This window comes from Limulus polyphemus, unplaced genomic scaffold (genome assembly GCF_000517525.1).
Source record: "Limulus polyphemus unplaced genomic scaffold, Limulus_polyphemus-2.1.2 Scaffold332, whole genome shotgun sequence".
Lineage (NCBI taxonomy): Eukaryota > Metazoa > Arthropoda > Merostomata > Xiphosura > Limulidae > Limulus > Limulus polyphemus.
This window is the reverse complement of record NW_013665942.1, coordinates 30,435-38,426: the sequence shown is the minus strand read 5'-3', so window position 1 is coordinate 38,426 and position 7,992 is coordinate 30,435. Positions and strand designations below refer to the sequence as shown.

The 7,992-nt window shown below is 34.0% G+C and overlaps 1 protein-coding gene across 2 annotated transcripts in view; it reads left to right on the top strand.

Annotated features, from left to right (window-relative positions):
* The first annotated feature begins 1,023 nt into the window (after window positions 1-1,023).
* Window positions 1,024-7,992, top strand: part of LOC106457443 (neutral and basic amino acid transport protein rBAT-like) — a 33,046-nt gene continuing 26,077 nt past the window's right edge. The window contains exon 1 of one of the 2 annotated variants that reach the window (XM_013916864.2): window positions 1,024-1,108. The gene's annotated coding sequence lies outside the window, so the exon portion shown is untranslated. Of the gene's footprint in view, window positions 1,113-7,992 lie in introns of both variants that reach the window. The other variant, XM_022383392.1, reaches the window with a different exon arrangement.

Genomic DNA, 7,992 nt, shown 5'->3' with positions numbered 1-7,992 from the left:
ATTACACCTTTATGGGTTGATTTTGATTAAATTCGTGAAACTATGATTTGTATCTATTATAAAAATTAATATTAGAAATATTCAAAACCATAAAAGGACGTTATTTTTATAATTCAATTGTTTTCACACGTTTTGGGGGTAAATTACAAGTATTATGCAATTTATTATTATTATTTGTTTTCAGTATGAAGAAGATATTTTTACATGTGTAGAATATTCAAATTTATTACGAGAGATTATGCAGTCTTTACATTTTGTTTATTATCTATCAGCAGGCCCTTTCAGAGGTTCAGTGAGGCCCGAGTCACTTCTGTCTTTTGAGACCCCTGGCTATAATAACATAAAATGATGACACACATGACAACAAAATAAGACAACCATGAGCCCCAAAAGAAAAGTGAAACATAATTAGAATAGTTAATTTGCATATAATTTGCATCTCTAAAGTGAGAGAGTGTGTGTGTCACATTTTGGTCTGATTGGGAGGCACATAAAAACAAGTACTGCTCCCCCCCCCCTCTAATTAACTCTATCTATGAGTATTAATTTAAAAAAGTTGATTGCGAGTGCAGTTTTAATTAATGTTTTTATTAGCCAGTAAACATCGAAATCTGTACTTATTAATCCTGTGTATTCATAGCAGGAACAATCTGGTAACTGGTGAACTGAGCTCCATTGAGCTTATAGTTTTTGTTTTTAAAAACACAGAATATGCATCACTTATTGCGTGAAATGTAAAGTCGTATAGAATATATTAATAGCTATTGGGTCATTACTGATGAATGGGATATCGTGACGTAGCGGAAAAAAAAAGAGGATAAAAAAACCAATAAAAGAAGTTTATTTGCTACATGAATCATCAGTGAAACTTAACATCCTGAAATTACTGCTTCCGAAGGAATAGCGGAAGAGTTCCCGCGTGCTAGTGTTCTCTCTAAGATCATTGGATGAGATGCTGGCGCGTGGCCAAACGCAGCGCCTGCGCGATCGATATTCTGAGTCTCTCAGAACGGACAGATGAAGCGTGAGTTGAAGGAGTAAACGGCGCCAGATAAAGTCATCAACCAAGGACAATGTACCACGGTAGCCTAGGCTCCAATACCGCATGGTGAGTAAGTAACAACGAAACTCCTTAGATAAAGTAAAATTTTCTGTATTAACCAGTTTGGAATTTAATATACGCTTGAATTCAGTATAGAGGAGCGGAATTTTAATATGCCGAAAGTATTAACAATAATTAGGTCGTATGACATACAAAATTACTGAACTTTCTGAGAGCGTATTTAGTTCTTACCAGAGCCCACCTTATATGTTCTATTCCCGCGCATACTTACGGAAACAGAAGTGTAAGTGTGAGGCATCAGTACAGTCAGTTATTGAAGTTGTTTTTCTGTAACATCTTTATTAAAGGGAACAAACTTCTATATTCCAACCCTACGTCTTTTAACTCTCTATCTCTCTTTCTTATGGAAGCTTTCGAAATTACTGGCGTACGTACTTAGAGTACACACACACACAAATTCCACGGAGTATTGCGATTTTATTTTTTTCCAGCAGGATACAAAACTACGTAAATCGGTCTTCCTATCATTTGATAAACAATTGACTTACGACAGGGTGTCACATACTTAATTAACTTATAGGCGATACTTTGTAAAAAATTAAACAAGTCATTCGGAGTAGCGAATACCGCGCAATTAGAGGTAGTTGATAGCCATCTGTTTATTTAACTTCTATCAAAACCAACATGAATTAAGGGCTACCAGAGAAATATGTGTTTAAAAACAAACTACACTGCTCGTCCTGTTTGTTGTTGGGCATTTGACTGGAAATAACATTCGAAGACGTACATTAAAATTTCCGCCACGAATTATTGTGACACATCTTAGGATATTGCATAACTTAATAATAATATAATGACTTGTAAGTAAATTTGATCTTATGATTAACAGAGTACCGTTTACCACAAAAGCAAACTTCTCGTTCTCTAGCTAAGCTGATCTTTCATTTTTCAAGGTAATAACTTTTAAGTGACTTTTATAGATTCACCAGTCTGGTAATGTTTAAGGATTTGTTTTGGAAAACACAGACGTTTGAATATACGCGAAATACTTGTTTCTATTAATATGTATTTAATTTTTATTACGGTACTCTGGCTAGTAGTTTTCGAAATGTTCAACGTGGTAATCTGGAGGGCTTATATCGCTAGAATTCGTAGCTTGTTACCCGGGCGGACACAGTGCAGATATCCCATTGTATAGCTGTACACTTAAACAAAATATCCAAATAGATATCTAGAATTTTAATTCTGATAAGCTTGATATCAGGTGTGGGGCTCTTCAAGGATCCTTTCTTAGCCCAACGCTGTTTATCCTTAATTTATACTTGTAATGTGTCCAAATGTGTGGTTCTTCAAAGACCATTTTTTGGCCCTACGCTGTTTATCCTTAGTATAAGTTATGGTTGTAATGTGTCCAAATATGTGGTTCTTCAAAGATCCTTTCTTGGCCCTACACTATTTATCCTTAGTATATATATATATATATATCAATTATACTTGTAATGTGTACAAATATGTGTTTTTTCAAAGATCCTTTCTTAGCCCAACGCTGTTTGTCCTTAATTTAAACTTGTAATGTGTCCAAATGTGTGGTTCTTCAAAGATCCGTTCTTGGCTCTACACTATTTATCCTTAGTATAAATTATACTTGTAATGTGTCCAAGTTTCGTGTTCTTCAAAGATCCTTTCTTGGCCCTACGCTGTTTATCCTTAGTATAAATTATACTTGTAATGTGTCCAAATGTTAAAGTTTATGATTAATGAAAATGATACAAATATTTTTATACACATCATAGTTTAAGTTTTGTTTGTTTGTTATGAAGCATAAAGTTACATAATAGGTTGTCTGTGCTGTGCCCACCACGAGTAGCAAAACCCGATCATAAGCGTTACAAGTCCTCAGACTTACCGCTAAGCGTGAAAATTATTGTGACTAGTAAAGAAAAGCAATTTAGCATAAAAGTATTCGAAATATCACATTTATACACAGGTGTTTGAAATACAATTATGACAACAACATAATTTCTTCTAGTTTTTCATTTGTAAATATGCAATGTGTAGAAAGAAACATAATTATATCGAAAATAAATATGAACTCCAATCTGTCATTTGATACATCACCTGTCGGTGAGTTTTACTGGTTTCGGGGAATTTTCCCTCATCAGTAGCTCTGGACAAAGGCAAATCGACAGAATAAGACTAGGATCCTTATAATAGCATCATTCTTCCAATCCTACATAAATATATGTTCGTGCGGTGAATAAATGACAACTCAAAATACCACCATAAGAAACTTAGCCTTACTGTTTAGCTTTGATCTTGTCCAGGGTTACGGATGAGAGATGAAGTTACCTTAAACCGGTATAACTCAATGACAAATGGTAAATGGAATGATAGATAGGGTTTCATATTAATTTCTAGTATCTCAACAACTTGCCTGCTGATTATCTTAGAAGAATAAATTAATAGCACCAATGCTACCCATTCTTCAAGTCCTGTTTTAACACACGTTCGCTTTGGTGAGTAAAAGACAATTTTAAACACCATAGAAAAAACATAAAATTATCTCTTTAATTAGCAAGATCAGAAACGAAAGATTTTTAAAAATGATGATGCTTAAGGTTCATAATGTGAATAAATGGAAAAATTTCCATGTTTCAAATCTTTATATTAAGCAAGTATTAAACTATTAAACTAAGTATTAAACTTTATTTAAGAGTTGTGACGTATTGTTTATGTGTAAATTTCATTTATTAATCTAAATAAGAGTATTTGATGTTATATCATTTTAATGATATTCATTATATGAAACTTTATCGCATAGTTAACATATGTACTTAGCATATTTCGATTGCAAGGTATTTAATTAGTGTTTTGTGTAATTTTTTTTTTATATTTTATTCTGAACATCAGTAAATATAAAACTTCCTAGACACATATTTTGATAAATTTTTCTTAAATGTGGTTTTATATAATAATATTTGGGACATTTATGTCCTACTTGGTCCTATGCGATAACGACAGCGATTCACGTTAGCGGTATAACTTGCAAATACTATTTTGTAAGTGGTTTTATAATTTTTTTTTAGAAATTATTATACATTTTGTCCTATTGCGAATACATTTGGTCTAGTATAGTATTTCGGGTGTCCTATATGGTGCTATGGGGGTCTTAAGTGATCCTATATAATCCTATTTGGTGATTAGTAGAATCCTTGGATTAGGATGCAACGATATTCACCCCATTTGGGTTTGATATAGTAAAAACACCAGTATGTAAACAACTTTTGTACATTTTACACATTGGTGTATTACACACTTGTTTGGTCTGGCATAGTCTGAAGGTTCGGGCGCTAGACTCACAATTTGCGGGTCGCGAGGTCGAATCCCCGTCACCGAACATGCTTGCCCTTTCATTCTTGGGGGCGTTATAAAGTTACAGTCAATTCCACTATTCATTAGTAAAAAAATAGCCCAAGGTTTGGCGGTGGTTGGTGTTGATTATCTGCCTTCCCTATAGTCTATCACTTCTCAATTAGGGACGGCTAGAGCAGATGGCCCACGTGTGGCTTTGCGCTTAATTTAAAACAAACCACACACATGTTTAATTAATGTTTATAGATCATATTTTGCATACTTATGAACAGTTATCTTCAACGTCGTAACACTGGGGTACATTTATGTTTCTAATCACTATTGAAATAACGTTACCCTTAAAAGTATTGTTAAACAGTTTTTTAAGTTTTAACAATAATGCTTCAAGCTCAACACTATTTTCTCGGCTAACAGCATTTCGAGTCTTGTATCACCTGCCTTTGTTCTTGTTTCAATTAAACACAGAGATTTCATGCCCAACAATGGTGTTGAAACTGAATGAAAGCAGACTTCACAACGTACTCTCCATTAAACGGGATGAACTATCTTTGTTACTTCACAACATTTATCTATATAATCACCTATTGTTCATAGCATTACTTGTTTAATTAATAAATTATTTATTATAAAACCTAAATACTAACACTTGTTTTCAATATAGAGAACATAAGTTAACTTATTATAAGTGCCTGTGTTTTATCTCAGTTACGACATAATTTAATTTTGTATTAATACCACAGACGAGTTATTATAACTCTTATTTATGTTGGATATTTTTTCATGCCTTAAACCAAATGTTATCTTTTTGTTCATTGTTACAGAGCATCAGCCGCAAAGTAAATTAAAAGATATAATCCGTGGATAATTGTTTGAAGCTAAAGACATCGTTTAATGAAAATTTACTCCAAAAAATTATATTTGGTAAATTAAGACACAATGAAAAATACTATCATCGAAACTTTGTTTGGTTTTCGTAATTAAGTACAAAGCTACAGAATGGGCTATCTGTGCTCTGCCCACCACGGGTATCGAAACGCAGTTTCTAGTGTTGTAAGTCCTAAGAAATACCGCTGTGCCACTGAGGGAGGGGAGTCACCATCGAAAAACACTCGCGTTATTACATATTTTAATTCAACATGTGACGTTGTTCTTTTGTTGATATTATGCATGTTTATTACATTACCTCTACGCCTTATGAATACTCCTACAGGTGATTTGTTTGATTGTTGTTGTTTTCTTCATGCAGATCTGCAAAATGGGTTATATGCAACCCGTTCACCGCGGAGGATCGAACTCCGGATTTTAGCGGTGTAAGTTCATAAACTTACCGCTGACCCACCGCATAACTTAAAGGTTGTTGTTATCGAACAAAGTTACACAATGGGCTATCTGCACTCTGTCCACCGCAAGAAATCGAACCTCGAATATTAGCCAGCAAAGTTACCGCTAACCCAAAGCATCCTCCCAATATCTTTAACACCGTTTTTCAGAAGTTGTTTTTCAAATGATGCTACAGTCTTTCTTATAGAAATAAAATGAAGGAATTATCTATTATATGCTCAGTGCGATACATCCATAATATTGTTTCCATAATAATAATGCTACATGTCTTCTGTTATTTTAATCTTCATCCTACCAAGACTCTACATGATTTCAAAGTCGTTTTCTTGGTCTGAGTCCTCCAGTGACACAGCGGTATGTCTGCGGACTTACAACGCTAGAAACCGGGTTTCGATACCCGTGGTGGACAGAACACAGATAGCCCACTAAATTATTGGACTGGATTATTTACTTTGGGAGTAAAAGAAGCTCCTAAGTAACTACTGTGCAGGTAATTAATTAGTCGACAATGATGACAGTTGGTGTTTGAAAAAGTTTCTTTTGAAGACACTGTTTTTCTTGCAATTAACAAACAGTTTGTATTCGTGGATTAGTCTTTGGTTTGTCGCCTTAGAAAAAAAAAGGTCACATTTTATAAATCATTAATAACCTCTTCCTCTCCATCTATCACATAAGGCTCCGGAATGTCACGCTCTAAAATAATAAAACGCGCTAGAACATTGGAGTTCTACAGAAATTAGATGTGCATTAGATTTCTCCGTGTTTCGGATTTTTCGAAAGCAATCTTTCTCCAAGAAACAAAGTAACTTTCAACGTATGAAGGTTTCCTTGTTTTTCATATGTTAGTTCAACAAGAGTTTATGGAACACTTTAACATAAATAAAAATCAGAGGTCACTGTTAGGCTAAACACACATTTCTAAGAATATTTTGACTTTCTTTTAAAACGTTTCGAGTGTTTCTTTAGTAAACTTTTTCATCCCACCAAGTCTTGATGATTTTCGCCATTCCATTGTAAGATGTGTCCTTAGAAGTTCTTTTAGTTTAAATCAGAATTAATGATAGAGAACAGAAATATCACATACAAGTTTCTCTTCAACAACTTTTACGAATGAAAGCCAACAACGAGAAAAAGTTTGCTTGAATGTACATTCATCAACGAGTAACAAAAAAGTATTATTGCACAACATCTTTGCTGTCTTCTTTTGTAAACGACTAACTTCGCTTTCAGTTACAAGTTCTACGTATTCTATAGTTGCAAGTAACTGAAAATAGCAAGACCAAAAACACCGAAGTTGCAAGCGACTGCCAGTAACAATACCATAAATACTGACGTTGCAAGTGATTGACAGTAACAATACCATAAATACTGACGTTGCAAGTGACTGACAGTAAAAAGACCATAAACACAGACGTTCCAAGTGACTGACAGTAAGAAGACCATACATACTGACGTTGTAAGTGATTGACAGTAAGAAGACCATACATACTGACGTTGTAAGTGATTGACAGTAAGAAGACCATACATACTGACGTTGCAAGTGACTGACAGTAACAAGACCATAAATATAAGTGACTAAGAATAAAAAAAGACCATAAATACTGATGTTGTAAGTGACTGACAATAAGAAGACCATGAACAGAAGTGACTAGCAGTGCCAAAACCATAAATGTTGCCATTGTAAATGACTATCAGTAACAATACTATAAATATAAGTGACCATCGAGCTATCTGCTGTATCCAACGAGGGGAATCGAACCCCTGATTTTAGCGTTGTAAATCCGAAAACTTATCGCTGTCCCACCGGGGGACAATAATATAATACTAAATGTCTTTACCTTATTGAACAAACTACATAATTAGTAGCACTAAAAATATCTTTTTTTTTAAAGACAAATCATATGATAAGTGAATAATTCTAAACGTTTTGACTAGATCAGTATCATTCTCGTATGTGCTTCTCTAACTAATACAACGCTTATAGACTTATATACATTTAGTTTCTTCCTGCTCTACAACCGGTGCAACTTTAGGTTTGCCTTCATTCAGTTTGTGCTTCCTTTGATGCAATTGGTGTGACTTCAGGCCTTGTATACTATAGTAAAGAAACACATTATGCAAACATAATAATACGTTGGGAGACAACGATCGATAAGCATAATGAAGTGATTTATTTTTGGAGGGAACATGTAGTATGTTACAACGTTTTCTTATCT